Below are 18,812 nucleotides of genomic sequence, written 5' to 3'. Positions count from 1 at the left end.
TTCTCCACTGATAGTAATGATTTTTCTTCTCTATTGGATGCAATGATTTATAACAGCAAAATAATTGGTTAAAAACTAAATAAAGAATTTTACTGGCAGTGGCTGCTTCTTTCAGTTGAAGAGAACCAAATATGGTAAAACTATGTTACTCAGCACACCCTCAGACTGTGATCCAGGCTACTTCTACAAACTGTAAAGCCTAGTTTTAAAATATAGCCGAAATCATGAAAACCAAACCAAACAAACCCCAAAGGAGGAAATACTGCTAAAACAATGGCAAGAAACTTAGAAAACAGTATTTTTATTTTTTTTTCCCCCCAGTAAATATTTAAACCCAGGCTGCAAGAACTGATCAACAATAAAACCATTTGCAAAGCAAATATATCTGAGATTTTGCTGAACGGTAATGCCACATCAGAACATAAAGGTATTGGGTCTGATTTTGAGTGATGCTTGTGATAGCCAACAGAGATACATCTCATCTCACTACTAATTAGGTGACGTCTCTAACTTTCCTGGTACTCTCTTTAAAGCCAGCAGCTCTGCTAGACACTGACAGTGGGGACCCGAACGACAGCAAGTGCGTCTGGCAGCTGAAGCCTGATGTCAGTGCAAAATATTTGTGCCCCTCATGATTTAAAACAGGCTTAGTTTTGGGTGGACTATGACTAACCCATGATTAAGATCAAATCCTTCTGCTAGCAGAAACAGCACTGAGTGAATGTGAAATATGTATGCGCAGCCCTTGCTTACTGTTTAATGGCCCGTCTCATAAATCCTAGCAAAGGCATTCCACAAAGCCAGCCAGAAGTAGAGTCACACTCCAAGCACTTCTCTCAATATTCAAATGCCAAAGCATTATTAATTAAGTATTAAAACACTGAATATGGATTTGATTAGAAAACAAAGGTATAAATTATTTTAGCAAAACCAAAGTCTCCAATAACCCAAATTTTCCACCTGCATACTTTCAATGTTTGTATAAAAACTTACTCATTTCTTAAATACCAAAGAATCACATTTTTTCTCCCTCCTTCCTCTAGCATGCACCTGAAATCATGATCATCCATTTTTAATAGCACATTGCTCCCTTCATAGCTGCATACAGAAACTTGGTTTAAGGACTATGAGCTTATAAATTGCCATCCTTTGCCCGTCTTTTAAATAAGGCAGAAAAGGAAAAAAAAAGAACCAACATCCTGAGCTAAGATTAAAAGCTGCATTCATATTAAAGAATGGTGTCTTTTTACCATTGAAACTGAAGCTGTAGATTATTCTGTGCTGATAAAGTACTACAGTGGGCAAAGAACTTTCTCATAATGAACACTGCTGTAAAACAATTTATCTACAAGAAAGGAAACAAGTTTGCATAATCCATTTATGGTTGATTCAGCTTTAGAGGAATTTGTTATATAAATATATCTCGCCCTGGGGAATTGTTTTGCCAAAATAACTAATGAAAGTGTTTGAGCAACTTAACACTGATAATTAATAGGATTTTTCAGTATCGCAACGGACAATGACATCTTCCCATGTACATTAACCATCTCACCAGTGAAGAGACAAAAGCTGGCAGATTCCAAGAGCCAAATACATCAAACAGTGAAAAATGAATTAACTTAGCACTTGCAAAAATGCTAAGTAGGTGATGTTTTAACTGATCATCAAAAGGTGTTTTATAGTACTTTTTTAAAAAGCATTCCATAGCTCAGTAATTATCACTTTAAAAATCTTAATTAATAGTTCATCAGTTGTTCAACTGACATTTCTAATATTCTGCTGTCATGCTGGAATGTTTCAATGAAGATAATCAAGTACCATTATGTTGTTATACACTTAGCTGGCAATCACAAGTTATGTTTTAAGTTTAGGTGTCAATATTAAATCATCAAGAAGGATTGTGAAAGTTACCTGTGATAATCTCATCAATAATGCCTTGCCAACTACAATTCTGTAGAGACTTAAAATTTACAGTGAACCTTACCTGCTTTTGTGGTCACATAATTATTTTTATTATGTTTTCTGGCAATGTTGGCTGCCAAAAAAGGTTGTCCTAAAATCCCAGTGTGACAAAAATCAATTTTCAGATGCAAATGAGGGTGCCATAGGTGACATTTTTCATACCCAATAAATTGCCTGTCTGTGGCTGTGAACTAATGGACACATAAACAAGAGAGATTGGTGCCAAGGTATTGCATTATAATCTTAGTGAAGTTTTATGAGACTCATGCTAGAGGCTGCAAAGAGAAACTAAAACACAGGGAGAGGGCATGAACAATTTGAGAAAACCTGTAAGAATAGATATAGCTTGCTTTTTTTTTTTTTTACAGTCTTTTCCTTCATTTTTTCTGAGCTCCAATTTCCCATCTATCTACTCCCCCCCTGTTGTTTTGTTTTTTTTTTAATTCAGTGTTCTTGATGACCCTTTCTGTCTGCCACAGCTTTTAGGTGATGATTTTTCTTCACCTTTCCACTTTTCCACTCCCTTACCTCTCTTCCCAGTTTCTCCCCTAGAAAGTTTGCAGAGACAGGATTCCTTCCCATTATTCTTTTTTAATTCTGGCAATGTTGTTTCCATTTATTTCCACCTCCTTGAGGTGATAGGCATTCCTTGGCAGAAAATTATTCAAACCTACTCCGCTGTAGCTGACTCCGCAAAATCAGTGTGAAGAACTGCTAAGGAAGACTGCAAAGCTTTGGCATGTACTTCTAAAGCAAGATGTCCATAGGACAGCATAAAAACACAGTTTATCAATGCTATTAAGAAGCTTTTCATCTGTTAAGTGCAGGGAAAAGCTCAGATTTAAGCTGGTGATCTGAACATCTGGGTAATGAAGCAGAACCGGCAGGCAGCCCCTCAGCGATGTCTCCAGTAGCCACATCTCTCTCTTCAGGCAGTAGATCCACATGAGACTTCAAAGTCTGCAGTTCCAGACTATTTTGGTCACTACACAGACACAGGGATTACAACCAGATCACTTTCAGGCAGGTCTCCCCCCCATACCCTATTCTTTTTCTCTGAATCACAAGTGCTTCAATTTTTGTACTAAATAATAAAGGGATCTAGTTCTCTGTTACTAAATCTGTGTACTTACACCACAATTACATTTAAACTTTCCCAGAAAATACAAGAAATACACTGAAACTAGCATTAACTTTAAAAAACAACAAAGACTAAGTGACCCCACTGCTCATGTCAGATATAGCTATACTTCAAAAACATGAGGAGGTCTGCATTTGCACAAAACAAATAGTAGGGTTTTTATAGCCTTGTCTGAAGCTTATCTTGTATAATCACAAACTTCTTGAGCCTGCAAATTTAGAAGTCCTGAGAGCTATTTACTGTTGCAATACAAATAGAAACACGATAAAAACAATATTTTTATGCTGTGTTGATAGTATTGTTCCAACAGCAGCTGAAATGAAAGATATGATTACATAATAGCTTTTCAAACTCCTTCAAAAGATTTAAGTAAAGTTCAAATCTTAAGCTTTTGAAGCTTTAATCTTGAATCAATGTTTTGGTTGTTTCACCTTTTCCTCATGTTAGGAAAATATGAACAGTATAAAATGATAGAGAACTGAATCCTGCATCAGACATCCCCATGCATCTCCAGTTGCAAAACTGGAATAATAATTTGGAAAAAAACATTAAAAACACTTTTTTCAATCTCTCATCCTGGCATCCTCAATAAATAATATTATTGCTGCCGGTGCTCCTTAGTTGTTTTGAGTTTGGTTTTTGGGGTAAGAGAGAGAAAAAGGTATTGTCTTCTGCTGCATGTCTAGCTCCCTCCTCCTGAGAAATCAGAGCTCCCTCTAAAGTCAATAAACCAGCGCACCTTGACTTTGCCTGTCAGCATCAGCAGCACAACACGGAAGAGAACAAACTTCTAACACTGTGCAGGGATAACTCCCAAAATACAGTTTTAAACTTTTGTTTATGCCACTTGTCTGGCTGGCCAAATACCATTAGTGTATTCCTCAGAGGCAACAGTTTATTCCCATCGCCAGAGCAACGCCTGGCAAGGCGTGCATATGGAATTCAGGGCAGCGTGCCACAACCATCTCCACCCTGTTCTTCTGAAAAGAGAAATTATGGTGGAAAGTATGAAACAGTATGTTCCCTGCCTTTTAAGGTCACCACAGAAATTTACTTCACAAGCTAGCTAATATATACAGCTTCTCTTTCTTCCATCACTCCATTTCTGCATGGTCTTGTAACCCAGGCAAACATTTGGAAAGCAAGTCTTTAATTCCAAAAGTCCACAAGTGACTTCAGTGACAAAATTCCCTGATCAGATTAACTATCTGTATCACTGCTGGCAATGCAGAAAGTGCCTAGCAGAAAATTCCCAGGTGGTGGAGAATTACTTTCTAGTAAATCTCCACTGCAGAGGAGCACTGTGGCCTGTTTATCCTCTGCAAGCGAAGCGAGTACTTCAGCTTTGCACATGCTATAGATTAGCATTGGTTAATGTAGAGCTCAATTTTTACCCTGTTTTACTGCTCTGCCTTTCTGGAAGAAGCTTCAAGTTGTACGGACAAAAAACCTACCCATAAGATTAAGAGATAGACCCTAGGATTTTCATTTTTTTCTAACCCTGAACCAGATTTGATCAGATCATAACTCCCAGTAGCGGAAGATACCAGCCAAGAGATCGATTACATCAGATTCTCCAATTTATCTGTGTTAAACAACAGCAAAACAGAAATTGCAATAACATATATACATAAAAAAAAACACCACCCAAAACACAAAGGAAAAAAGTATATACCATATATAGTCATTATATCAGGGGCAAAAGATTTTCAAACAAGTTTAGTGAAAAATCTCTGAGAGGTAGTTCTACAGTCCTGATCTCCACTACTACTGTCCAAAGCTATTCATTTATACAAGAAGTTAATTTTAAAATAGAAGATATAATGCAGCATAGTTTTATGAACCCTTACTAAATTGCAGAGCCCTAGGGCTCGGTGTACTTCAAGTAATTGTATTCCACAAGTAAATATTAAAGACTTAAATATACTGGCATAAATGAATTTAGACTTCCTAAAATGTTCCTATAAGTAGCCCCCTATTACATCACTCCTCCAGATAGTCTGCTTTGTTGACAGTTACTATAGGAACAGAGCATTCCAGTTTCCCTGTAGTGAACATGAAAAAGTCACCTAAGGAAAACCTTTCATAATTAGAACAAGGCAGGTACTAAACCTATCCCTTGGCTTATCTGTGTATTTGTAGCTGGAGTTCATTAACTTGTCAGTACTGATTCCTTTTGAATAGGAAATTGAAATGAAAAAATGACATGCAAATCAATATCAACAGTTAAGTCATGTTCTCATTTAGCACAGTGTCAGATATGAAATATTAAGAATTAAAAAGAAACTTTCTGGTAGAAAAACATGCTTAGTATGCCATTTCTTAACAAGAGAATTACTACAGTGAATTATGCCACAGCAAGACCTCCAAGATGTCACTGCATGTGTCCCCTGAGGTTGAGCTCAGATGTAACCCACTAAGTAGATGGCTTGGAATAGGAGTTAAATCAAAGATCGGCCTTGATTCTCTACCAGCAAAAGGTAAAAGATCTCTATTACTCTGTATGCAAATACTTTATCTTTAATATACTTATTGAGTATCCCCATTTTATACACAGAAATCTGAGGCAGGGAGGTACATAAGTGAAGACTGTCAGTATTACAACACTATTGCCTTTTGTCCAACCTCTGTTTTGACTGGAAGCTCTTTGGGCAGATATTATCTTTTACTACCTGTATGAACAAGACCTCAGAGGCCACAATGTTTGTCAATGCTTCTATACTACTACTGTAAAATGGAGGAGAAATAATGGAAATGCAGAGTGTTTTTGCTCTATCCCTTGATTCTCCCGAAACACATATCCTTACACTACAAAACAATCTTATCTTCCTATTGTCTAGAGTCAAGATTAATTTCCCTCACCTTATTTTCTCATTTTATATTTTTAAGGACTGCGTTTTAATCAAGTCACTTATCTAATTCACAATTGCTCTGAAACACATTTTCAATTAATAAAGTGATCCTAAATACAGCCTAATACACTGAGCACCAGCTAAAAGACAAGACATAATAATTAGGAGCAGTACAAAGAATTGGGAAAGCCATAAAACAAAACTGAAAGAATTTCTCCCCCCCAACTCTCTAACTATCCCATGTTTTTGTACCACTAGAAGATACAGTAATTATGTCCCTCAAGCAAACCAGCTACTTTTCTGTTTAGCAGACAAATATTAAAGGAACTCTTTTCCTTTTATATTTCTGATATATTTCCCATATTTTTCCTCTAATTAAATTAAATATGACATGTTAAAGCAGGAAACATTTCCATTTGGGATACAGATGATTGAACTTTTCTGACAGATGTTAAATTTATTAAACATCATAGGACTAAACAGAACCTGCCTTGGTATTTACAAACTTGAGATATAATTTTAAAGTAATTATAGTCACTACCCAAAGTCTGGGATTAAAAGGCACTGGATAAGTGTGAAACTTGTGAGATTTTCTAAAGAGCTAGTTGATCAAAAAAGCATTAATTTTGCAGGGATTCACTTGAAGGCACAAATGACATTTAAAGTCACTGAAGAAATTATTTTCTTTTTTTTCCTGTTTCATAGACACAAAATATAACTGGCATCCCGTGACTGCCCACTAACATTATGCACAATTAATATTATACACATCAACTTGATGCCAGTAGTATCCAATAGAAAGGACTATACCATATGATTGTCCTACTAATACATTCAGTTTTCCTGGCAATTAAACAACATGGAACCACTAACAATTAACATCAAGGTGACCCTCAAATAAATTTTGATTTGGACACTCCTCATAGCAGATTTATGAGTAGATTCAAAGCTCATTAAAGTCAGTGGAACGACTCCTGTTGACTTAATGGAGATTGCATTTGGTGTACTGCTTTCTATGTTTTCCTATGACAGATTAATTACATGGTTTTGTGAATAATCATGTCTAAAATCAACCCTGTAACTTAAAGATTGAAGCCCTACCTCACATATAAATGTAACTTTGTCAGCAATGAGTTTGTTATAGATGTGTAAGCCAAAATTCAGAGTCAGATCTTCTCCAACTTTGACTTTTATTCTTTAAACTGAAGTTTCAACATCCCTTCCCCTTACTTCCACCTTAATTCCTGATTTGAGGGTCACCATGAAGCATGACAGACTTTTCTGACCTTAATGACCATATCAGCTTCTGAAGGGTGATTGTTGGGAGTTGGGGGAAGAGAGCAAACCACATAAGGACAACACAGTACAGCAGCACAGAGAAAATAGGGTTATCTGCAGATAAAGTAAGAAAGTTACTTAACCTGCCCCACACAGCTACATAAGTGTTCAAGGACACATAGTTTGAAGTATATCCTTAGTTCTTTTGACATAGTCAGAAGAAATCTCCCCCCTTTGCCAATTTGCATAGCAATAGGGTAACCAAATAGGACAGGTAATAGATAGAACTTTGCATCATATTAAGTTGATCACCCAGAAGAACTGATAATTTTTCCCTTGACCTGCTATTGAAAAAATTTACCTCTGTAGCAAATCAAAGGAGGGGCAAACAAATAAAAATTGCTCAGTACCAATTTGCAGGCATTATTGCAACAGAGTCTATAGAAAAATCAGTTGTATCAATTTTAAGATTATTATTATTTTAATAAAGTAACAGGAATATGACGGTTTTGAAAACGTGTCTAATTCTGTTCCTCTTTTTTATTAAAAAACCCCAACTTATACATATTCCTATGTTATTTTTCTCAACACAAAACTACAATGTATGCATGGAAAATAACATGTTTTAAAGCCTCTCTTGCAAGGTATCCTACACTAATATACGAGTAATGTTTCTACAGACATAGCTGGAAATTAAATACATGTGAACAGTTCTGATAAACCTCTTAGTATGGAGGTTCAGTTTTGTATATATTAATGACAGTAGATGAATGAGTCTGTAACTGATAAGATGTCTGTTGACTGAGTCAGGAACAAAACAAATAATGAAAGCCCCATTTCCTAAATCAGGAATTCAGTGTGTTTTCATTTTGAACAGGCAATTCTGCTGCAAAGGGTCGGCAGGATTAATGCACGCCAAATCATATACAGAATACTAGTGTAAAAATCATCTTAATCTGAGGCATGAGTTTATAGTTTGTAGTAAGAACAGCAGATATAGTCTGAATATTCTGTTGCCACATGCTGCTACGCTGGAGCACTATGACTGAGGACACCTGGTCCCACCAGGGGCTTTGTATACCAACACAGTCTTTCAGCAGACATAAATTTACTCTCCAACAGAAGCAGCTGATGTTTTGTTTCATCTTCAAGGGAAAAGAAAAAAAAGTCACAGGGGCACAAGAATATTCTTCCCGTGCAGAAAAGAAACTGCAAAGTATAATATTTGTCAGCCAATCAGGAATTTTGAATTTATTGGAATTTTTGTTAGTGAGTTCAACAATACCCAAATGAAAATGATACTCCCCATGAGAACACTCAAGTCACCTATTTCACAGGGCCTGACATGCTATTTTATCATCAACACCTCTGTGCTTGAAGGAATCCCTCCGCGTTTTGATACAGCCTTTTGAACTACTAGAAATGCAAACATGAACAGATTTCTTAATAGCATTTCTATTTTGGAGAGGTCAAAAAAATCAGGTGATACTAATGTGTACTACATTTATTGCACATATAAAGTCCTCAGCATCTCCTAGGATAGTCTAGTACTTCACAGGATGATACCCTTGAAATCCCTGTATAAAAAAAAAATTTCTATGTTGATATCTGAGAATGAAAGTTTTGTACGGTCTTCTTCTAAACAACTTGTACTTCCTTTCAGGTGATTAGAGGATAAATCTTTATGCAGCAGAACAGTGTACAATACTGTAAAAAAGCCAAAGAGAAAAAAAATATAATCCCACAAACATTCAACATGTTAACGTACAGCATCAAATGGGATCTAAAAGAATTTAAAAAAGAAATTGAATTTTTTAAATTTTCTAATAGCTCATAGATCCCCAAGTCTAAAAAGTATATTAATCCTAATCTGATGGATATATTTTCCATGCTTGTTCTAGTAACTCTAAAAAGACACTGGGCATCAGGAGGATATGAAAATGCTTAGCTGTGGTGTTTCTTATTAGCAAAGTCCTTAAAGTTCCAGAAAATCTTGTAATTTATACATTTATACTTATATGAGATAAGAGTAACCTGAAGACAAAATTCACACACACCAAGAAAACCACTCCAAATTTCCATTTGTGAATACACAGCTTATGTCACAACACATTTGACAGAGACCATTTAAAAAAAACCCAAACAACCAACAGTTCATCTATACTGCCTTGACATTAACTGTAGAACCAGGTACTTGACCACATAAAATATTCAGTAGTTCTCCAGTGTGATTAGTACCATTGTAGAGACAAATGCACTTTAAGTAAAGTTAAGCATTTAACCCCTTTCTGATTGATGATGCAAAAAAGGACCCTGTTAGCAGTAGAAGCTACAGTACTGTATTAAGATTATACAATTTAGTCCACAGGAAGGCTGGTACACCAGGAGCTAGATCCAGCCCTCATTCTAAAAGGATTATAGTCTATTCCTTATCTTAAAATGCTGCATATACTAGATCCAGGATTCATTTATCTCACAACCACAAGGTAATTCTAGAGATAAAAGAGAAACGGAAGACAAAATTTTTTCAAGATAATTTCCTGCTGAGTTCAAACATATGCCAAATGGTTCAACAAGTATTGAACATCACCAGCCACAAGGGGGTTTACTGACTTGCAGGTAAATTAAAGTGTATCTGTTCACGGTAGTTTGAACAGTTGCTGACTAAATGATTTTGTTGCTAGAACTTGAATCAAACCAGTTACCACAATAAATCCTAAAAATATTTTAACAAATCTATTCTTGCTCCCCAGGAAACTTCTTGTTTACCGCTATGCACCAAGATACTGTCATAGTGAAGTCATTAAGAAACTAGAGGTAAAATTCAGTCTCTCCTTTCCTACTAATACATTTGTTTGTCGGTTACCCTAAACACGAATCTTTCTTCTCCATAATAATGAAGGACACCAAAAATATATGAAGGATACCAAAAGTATTAGCAGCAGTCAATTACTGTACATAGCATGAATATTAGCCAGTTTAAACCAATTTGCTGCCCCTCCGCTCTCTTCTTGTGCAATCACTATTCCTAGGTGCCTTCTCAGTAAGAGGGGAGGGAGGTATATAAACATTTAGTAAAACTATTTTTTTTTCTAAGACAAATCAACTGCTTAATGCAACAGTTATTTAGTTTGATTTGGTGGTGAAATAAGAATTGAGGAACCAGATGATTAATAACTTCAGGATGACTGTAAATATTAGCAAAGTTGTTTACTATGGAGATACCAAATTATATTAAGCTCTGGCTCTGTCATTCTTACACTTTTCATTTCTTCAACTTGCCAAGCTATTCTAGGTACTTAAGAAAACTAGCTGTAAAATAAGATGCAAAGGAATACTCTTAAAAGCAACAGAATTGTGATGATCAACAAATAAGGAATTTTTGGTCCAGAAGGAGCCATCTGTCCTTGCAGTGGTAGAATCAATTTTTGGGGGAGGACAAATGTAGATTTTTATCCTGTGATGCTCCATTAAATGCTTAAGATGTGTGCTGAGATAGGTGTTACTATAATAACCATAATAAATGTTCCTTCAGGTTTGTGAAAACCAGCATGGAACTACTGGGGCAATCATTAGGGATGATTATTGATGTCTCTGATGGAGAGAAATGGCTAAATTCTTACTCAGGAAATCATCTTTTCATGTGAATAATTTCTCCCATTATGGCTCTCTTTCAAATCCACCCTGTTTCTGGAAGCTGATGGAAAACCTTATAGTGGGAAAACACCAGCAACATGTTGAGTCTCTGACACAAAAAAGAACCTTGAGTTTAGTTTTGAACACAACGTAGTTTGATCTCCTCTTGGAATTGTCTCTATTCCTTAATAAATTTGAGGTATCACTGATGAAACTCGGATAGTTCTCATACGTTGACTGCATCATTCCTGTATGCAAGATGAGAGAACAACCGTGGATGAAATGGACAATTTTTCTTCTTCCAGAATTCAACCAGAAGTCCTACAGGTTGTTCTGTGTGTTCGAGGCCAGGCTGGATGGGGCTTTGAGTAACCTGGTCTAGTAGAGGGTGTCCCTACCCATGGCAGGGGAGTTGGAACTAGATGATGTTTAAGGTCCCTTCCAACTCTACCCATTCTGTGATTCTATGAAGTATCAACAATAAAGATATATGTGCAAATACCTCTTTTTACAGATGTATGTATATAGACATGCACACACATATTCTTTCTCTGTGTACTTAATAGTTACACTTCAAGGATCTTACAGGATGAAAACCACTTTATAAATGAAAGATATTACATATCCTATGAGACATCTACTTATCCTTTATGATCTTGCTTAATGTTCTACTAAATCATGCTCAGCCTGTTGCTTTCGCACTTATATCCTCATTTACTACAATGAATTTTAAATTCAAAACTTTTCTAAATGGTTCCTTTAAAAGTTCCCCACACCTCTGGCACAAATTTCCACACAACTCCATCAGTCTCCAGAGATTAACACATAGGTTTGGCATAATTTTCTCTATAACATCAGAATACTTTCAGGCTGGACTCAGAACAATAACAACTTGAAAAAAATCATATGTCAATGCATGATAACTTATAACTCATCCACAAAATTTAGTGGATTTTTTTTTTTTTAATGGATGAAGGACAGTTGGCATCCTAGATCATAAAAAGAAGCTAATTTGATTCAAAATGTCTTCACAAAACTCATCTACCATTCAAAGTCTTCATAAAAATGTTTTAGGGGCAAGAGGTAAATAGGTATTTTCTTGGAACTCTGTGCCAGGGTGAATTTTAGTTCAGATAAAAGACTTCTGCAGTATATGAATAATCTCTCTCACTGAGATTTATGGAAGCTTTGCCATTAAGTCTTAAGGATGAAGGATAAGACCTAAGTGCATTTTAAAAGAAAATAGAATAAAATTGGTTGCATTCCAGAACTGCATTTGGTTCTGAGCTTCCACAAAAACCCTAAGCTTACACCAGAAGCACATCAAGCAATAGTGAAAACGTCCTGTGGATGATACCCGGCACTGCAGGGAGAAGTAACTCAGAAGCCCAAATACAATTCTGGGTTGAAAGGTATTAAGATTTTAAAAGTTTTTAATAAAAAGCATTCATTTAGAATATTTTTGACTGTCATTTTTCATTAGTCTGTTAAGAATTTGGAGTAATTACCAAAGTTTGCGTTTGTTTCAAATATAATCTCATTTCACCTTTGAATCAGTTAAATGTATTCTATACTTGCCTTAGCTCTGCTTACTACTGAAGAGCACAAAGTCCCTTTTCCTGGATAAATACATCCCTAGTTCACATAAAATCTGAATGTAGATTACTCATAGAGAAAAGCACTGAACATTCACAGAAGCTAACACCTTCTTGTTTCACAGTCAATTATTCATGTTTCTAGTCTATAAGACCATTTTTCTCTCCTTAAATAACCAAGTACTTCTCATTTACATGCTGAAGTTGCGCACTGAGGGAAATAGAAGGAAAGCTAGCCCACACGTTTGATCTAAGCTTTTATACATAGAGTGAATAAACTTACAAGACACACTTTGCCCAAGAAAAGGAACGTTAAATTAATGAAAACCACCAGTGGCTCATGTTCTTTATAGTATTTACTCTGGTATTCAACACAATATGTAATTGTTGCTATGGCAACTGCCACATCTCTTGGCACCATAATAATTCTCAGATAAATGGATCTTTGTCAGAGCAAACTCCAAAGCCAGTGTATATGAAACCTGCATTTCTTTGGTGGTGGGAATGCGCAGAGTTAAGTTGGAAAGATAAATTCAGGCCAGGCCTGAGGGAAAGCACAAGCCTATCAGCAGAAGTGAGGCTCTGTTGCAGAGCTGAGGAAAAGGGGGAACGTGGCTATATATGAAAAATCATAACCGCTGTGCGCTGCCATGGGACTTGCAGGGTCACTCAGAAACAGGCCAGCAAAGAGGAACGGGAGTCACGTCCCTACGGCACTGTCAGACAAAACTCCTGGGTGGAGGGTTTGATCTAAAGTCTGCTGGAATCTGATTATTTCAGCAGGTTCTGGATCAGGCTGAAGGATAAAAACGGAAAGTAGGTGACTGGAATTTCTATGGAAAATAGCTTATTGCAGTGGTTAAGAAGATTTCTTATATAAAAGGAGCTCTTTGTTGTTTCCCCAGCAGCAAGCGGCCTGCACAGAGGATTTTTATAAAAATATTGCCAAAAAGGCAGCTAAATGATACTACAGAATGACCCATTGATGAGAACAAGGTCTTGCTTTCACTGACATTAATTAAGATGTATTCTGTGAAACCTGCAATACAGCATTGAAGACTTTAAAAAAAATATATATAAAAAAATTGCATCCTTTTACTGGTGACTAAAGGCAGGAAAAGTCATTTACCAAATAGCATCAACACACAGGTATTAAATTCTAGAATCACTCATACCTCAGCTTTTTATGCATGAATACCAAGTCAATAGGTGTTTGCAGTATAATAACAAACAAAGGTAAAAGAAGCAATAATAAGTTAATCATTTAACAGTTAGTAGGAGAACATTACTGGAGAACATTACAATGTCAAGCTTTCTGCCAAACTGAACACAAAAGTGAGAAGACGAATTTTCTTTTGTTTGCTCTTTAAAGAAATCCCATCTTTACATGCCTGAAGGACACCTTCAAAGGCAAAATATCTCCACAGCTTTTCTGAAAGAAATGGTATTCTATATATTGTTTTGATCAGTATAACTTGTAAGTGTATCATAGATATTGATGTACTCCTGTGACTTACTCTGTATGTTGTGCCTTCAAATTAAATGCAAAACATGGTAGTTTATTTATGCAGTGCATTACTTTTTGCAGCAACTGCTATATGCAAAATCTAATGATATGAAACTCTTCTAGGCTGTTTGTCAATATCTCATATGAGAGTCCATCTTCATACTTTTGCACAGTCATTTTCAGCTTATTTGGAACTCAATTCTAAACTGAGAAAATGCTAATATACATTAATGGAAACGATTCCTAGCTATATCAGAGAGGCTGATTCTTGATCTTATTTTCCAAATAAATTATTGAACTGCCAGACGACTAAACTATTCACTTCCTTGCATGAATATTTTTTCTGTGAGAGAATCCTGATTCATAATAAGATTATTGATCCTTTATTATCTGTTCTAAGGCACAAAGCCATACATATAGGATTTAAGGCTCTAGGCACTTTTTATCTCATATCAATAAAATTTGCAATCTCTATACTGCAGGGATAAAGCAGAGAACAAGACACAAACCAGAAACGCTAACATTGAAATGCAAGGAGCTTACTTTCGTTATTTCTGTTTGATACTTTAGGAAACAGAGGCACAGGCATAAAGCAACTTGCACAAACATACACATCCAGGCAGTGATTTAGTAGGAAACAGAATTCAGGTCTGCCAGGTGGCCGGGGAAGCTGCCGCTCCTGTACCTGCCATAATAAACATTGCAGGGCACTGCTGTTGGGAAAAGCTATAGTTTGGCAAAGGGAAGAGTAGAAGCAGCATATCTGACTAGTCCCTGGCTGTTACATAGTGGACCGGACGTAGTAGCAGGACTAGAGCAACTTCATTTCCTTCAACCTGAACTACTGCTGGAGATGATTTTAAACTTTCTTTGTCTACAACATGCTGTCTCAGGGTGCACTCCTCCCTCTTATCTCTTCTTTTCTTTCTCTGTTTCCTTTTCCATCTAGTGCCTGAAAAGTGTCCTGAGGGTTTGACAGTTTCTATTTAATCATTTCATCCTTCTGTATGGAGGACTGCTGAGCACCATACAGTGAAGTTACTACCAGCCTGGAATTTCTGAATATCTGCCTGCCCTCTTATCTGCTTTGGTGCTAGACTCTTGATATCTCACTCCCCCCCCAACCCCTCACACTGTGTCTGTGATGCTGTAACAAATAAATGTCCTAAATAACTCCCTTTGCTGCGGGGGGGAGGGGGAAGGGGGAAGGCTGCATTTTGCCAACACACACAAAAAGGCAGAAAAAGATGGTTTCCTAAGTTCTGCTTTTAGTTCCCAGTGTACTAAGGATATATTAATTAAAACCAGCATTAGATTACAAAGTGGGAGAAGGACTAGCAGACAACCATTTTATTTAGCCTTGAAGGACACAGATCAATTCCCAGCTTGCTGCATTTTGCAACTCACAAGATGTTGTTACGACACTACACAAAAGATTGGCTACATTTTCTTTCTTCCATAAAACCAGACTCTAAATAAATCCACTAATGTCTGGTCAAATGCACAGATGTGATGAAATGTCCAACTTCAAGTTGTTCTACTATTTCCATAAAATAAAGCAGGGACCAGGCATTGGCTAAGACATAAATTAAAAAAATAATTATTGCTATTCATTGGCTTGGTCAGTTTTTTTCCAACTAGGTCTTGCAAGTGATTTATTTTTCCATTAAGGATCTGAACCTTAGCAATTCTATGAATTATTCAGAATGAACCCAAAGTTCACGCTGGAAATCCTGGGTGAATCAAAACATTTCCATCTCTTTTAATATCATCAAGCACTCAAGTCCCAACCGTGTGAAAGAGTATTGAGCCACCATTGGGTAAAGCAGAGCATAAGCACAGATGTACATGCCTCACCAGCACTACCCCATGGTGAACGCAAGTGAACTTCCTTTCTTTCATTGAGCACCAATTGCCTGAGGCTACAAGTGTGTACATACACATAACTATTAAAAAGATGATACAGTGTAATGTTAGACCTTCAATAGGCCCATGGCAACTCTTCTGTGCACTCATATTCCACAGGCCTCCCAAGTGACAGTAGCTTTTTTGTGAATAATCCGTTCTGTCAAGAGAGACGGAAACCAATATATCCAGCCAAAACCATAGGAGGAAAGGGGCATTAACAGCAGGTTGGAGAAAGCAATCCAACTGTATTCTGTTGTACAGGCTTTTGCTCTCAATAGCATGTATGCATTTATCTGTAGGTATAGATGTTCAAGGGTTTAAGTGTATTCTGCAGAAACATCAAGGCATCTGCAAAAGCAGCAGTGCTATATCTGCTCTTCTGTCACTAGACCTTGCAAAAGACTCTGTGATCAGAGAGCTACAGCCAAGTTGGCTGATGATGTTGAGGAACCCTCTATCTTCTCATATTGTAGCCATGGCCACCTTTAAGATAGAAAGCTGCAGGCTCTGCAGACCTAATATTCTTCTGGCAGAAGACTCAAAAGGCAGAGTTAAATAGTAAGTGGTATTCTAACAGCTACTGACTGCACTAGGGCCACGAAGTTAGTTTAACTCACTGACGCCAATCAGTGAGTCCAGATGGAATCTTCCCACATCTTCAGCAGGAAAGAAACACACCCCTCCACTACTACAATACTGAAAGATTTTCTGATACACACTCCAGATTGCACCTCTAAATATTTTCAATATTCGTCTAAAGAACAGATAGTAGCAATCACAAAGTTTTAGGAATGATGCTATCTCTTCCTAGGCCTGGATTCCAGTCAGCACAACAGAGATCATTGTTGTCAGTCATTTCCAAATATGTTGGGAATCTGCAATTAGACACATTAACAGTGGAATTTCACAGATGTAGGTTATATGCTTTCAGAAAAGAAATGGCAGTCACTGGCAGTGTGGAAATACTTAAGAACTACTTATCCCCTAATTAAACAAGGTACTATACTCTAAGCACTGAATGCTAAGCAGTGCTCTAGCATGTGCTCATCTTAACCCTACAGAATTATGCTGAATTACTAAGGCTCCATCTGAGCGTTTCTTAGCCAAGACTCCTTGCATAAACAGATGGAGCAGTTCTGCTGCTTCCATGCTGACACATTCAGGCTGCAGAAGTACAGGATTAAGTTCAAATTTATCATAAAATCACTTTAGATAGTGTGCTGTAATCTTTATATCCTTCTCAAGTACGACAAACAGAAAGACAAGACTGTCTGTGTTGTGTTTGAAATAGGCAAATAATAGCTGAAAAGGTTGGTAAGAAATGCTAATTTAACAGCTAAAGAGTGGTGGCTGTGGCCAGAATAGGACAGGCAGCCCCAAAGATCTTTATATTCACTTGAAGAAGGGGATGATCTTCACTAGATGGATCTCCCAGGGCACATTAATGCATCATGTAACTCCCAATGGCACCGCAGACACCAAGGATCACCATACTAAACAGGTAACCTTCTCGTTGTGAGCTGAATGTCAAAATCCATAAAGAAGTGACGAATGCAGGTAGAGATGACACTGTGATATTGCTTTGAGGAGTCATCTATGAGGGAAGACTGTCAAGTGGTAGAATATGCTAGATTTAGATTGGTTTTCTCTCTCTGAAGCAAAACAAAGTGGTTGAAACAGAATCCAGGAGTGATGCCAAATTAGACTTGGCTTTTGAATGTAGTCTGGTGATAGATTTCAATTAACATTGCTGGAACATTTTGAGGGGAGACTACCCAGAACCCAAATAGGACATAAAGAGAAAACATCACTGACAAAGCTATATCACACTTAGTGCAAATACACATCTGTTAATTCCTACTTATGAGACAAGATTTCCTTAGATTGTAACTTCCACATTGACATCGAAGGGCTGCTTCTCTGAGAAAACCAGAATAAAACTGCAAGATATGATTCTCAGAGAGCCAGCTCTTCACACATAAACCAATCCCCTGAAGTTTAACTCCAGACCTCCTGTCAGAAATGTCTCAGATTCCTCTGTCGTTTCAGTAACTTCTAACTGAAGAACAAGAATCCCCATTTTGAAATTGCTCATAAGGTTTCAAAGCCTACACTGAAAACAGAATCATTTGAACATTTTTGTGAATGCACCAGAAGGAATATGCCTTGCTAGATTGAGACACAGGACAGCCAGGTGCCCAGCTCCTGCAAGTGTAGTTTTCTGCTTTGAATTTGGCAGTGCGTGGTCCTAAATCTACAGCTCCACTACATAAAGACACTGTCTCAAGTATGACCTTGTTTAAATTTAACTTAGTGAAGAAACAGTGTATTTAAAGCAAAATAACTTCCATTTAAGTGTTCCGATCAGCCCTCTGCAGTTACACATTCTGGTACTTTCTCTCCAGCTGACAATCTATATTCCCATCATGTGCTGCTTAAAGTGCAGATCAAAACCTCTCCTCAGCCATGGACTTTCAGAAGTTTGTTCAACCTTTCCCCTAAAGCTTTTTTTTTTTTTTTTTAATGGAAGACTTAAGTTATACTAAGCTATTGTTGGAAATATAATGAGAATGCTCATGGCAGGTGAAAATCGAAATACCAAAATAAGACAATAGGTCAGTTATTTTTATCACTTCTTTATGCTTCCTTGAAATTCTAAGTCTATAAAGGTACCAGGCTTAATTGTCTAGTGAGCCACTGTCTTGCCTGCCCCTCTTCTAAATGCCATGACACAGAAGTGAAGGCTATATCACATTTCCTTTTGTTACTTTCAAGGGTGTGAAGTAAACAATTCAATCAATTTGTGAAGCACTTTTTCCCCATAGTGTGACGTTAGTATTACACCGAGATTCAAAAGTTGAGAACAAAGGACACGGCATTCAGTTCCACAGAGTGCCACAGAAATCACCAGCACAGAGAGAGTGCAAATACAT

The 18,812-nt window shown here is 37.0% G+C and overlaps 1 protein-coding gene across 1 annotated transcript in view; it reads right to left on the bottom strand.

The window, feature by feature from the left end:
• The window catches only part of CDH13 (cadherin 13), a 465,789-nt gene that overhangs the window by 287,710 nt on the left and 159,267 nt on the right, over positions 1–18,812 (bottom strand). The window lies entirely within an intron of this gene.

The sequence above is a fragment of the Calidris pugnax genome, unplaced genomic scaffold, assembly GCF_001431845.1.
Source record: "Calidris pugnax isolate Ruff unplaced genomic scaffold, ASM143184v1 scaffold28, whole genome shotgun sequence".
Taxonomy (NCBI): Eukaryota; Metazoa; Chordata; class Aves; order Charadriiformes; family Scolopacidae; genus Calidris; species Calidris pugnax.
Note: the sequence above shows the minus strand (reverse complement) of the source record. Positions and strands in the feature narration are given on the sequence as shown.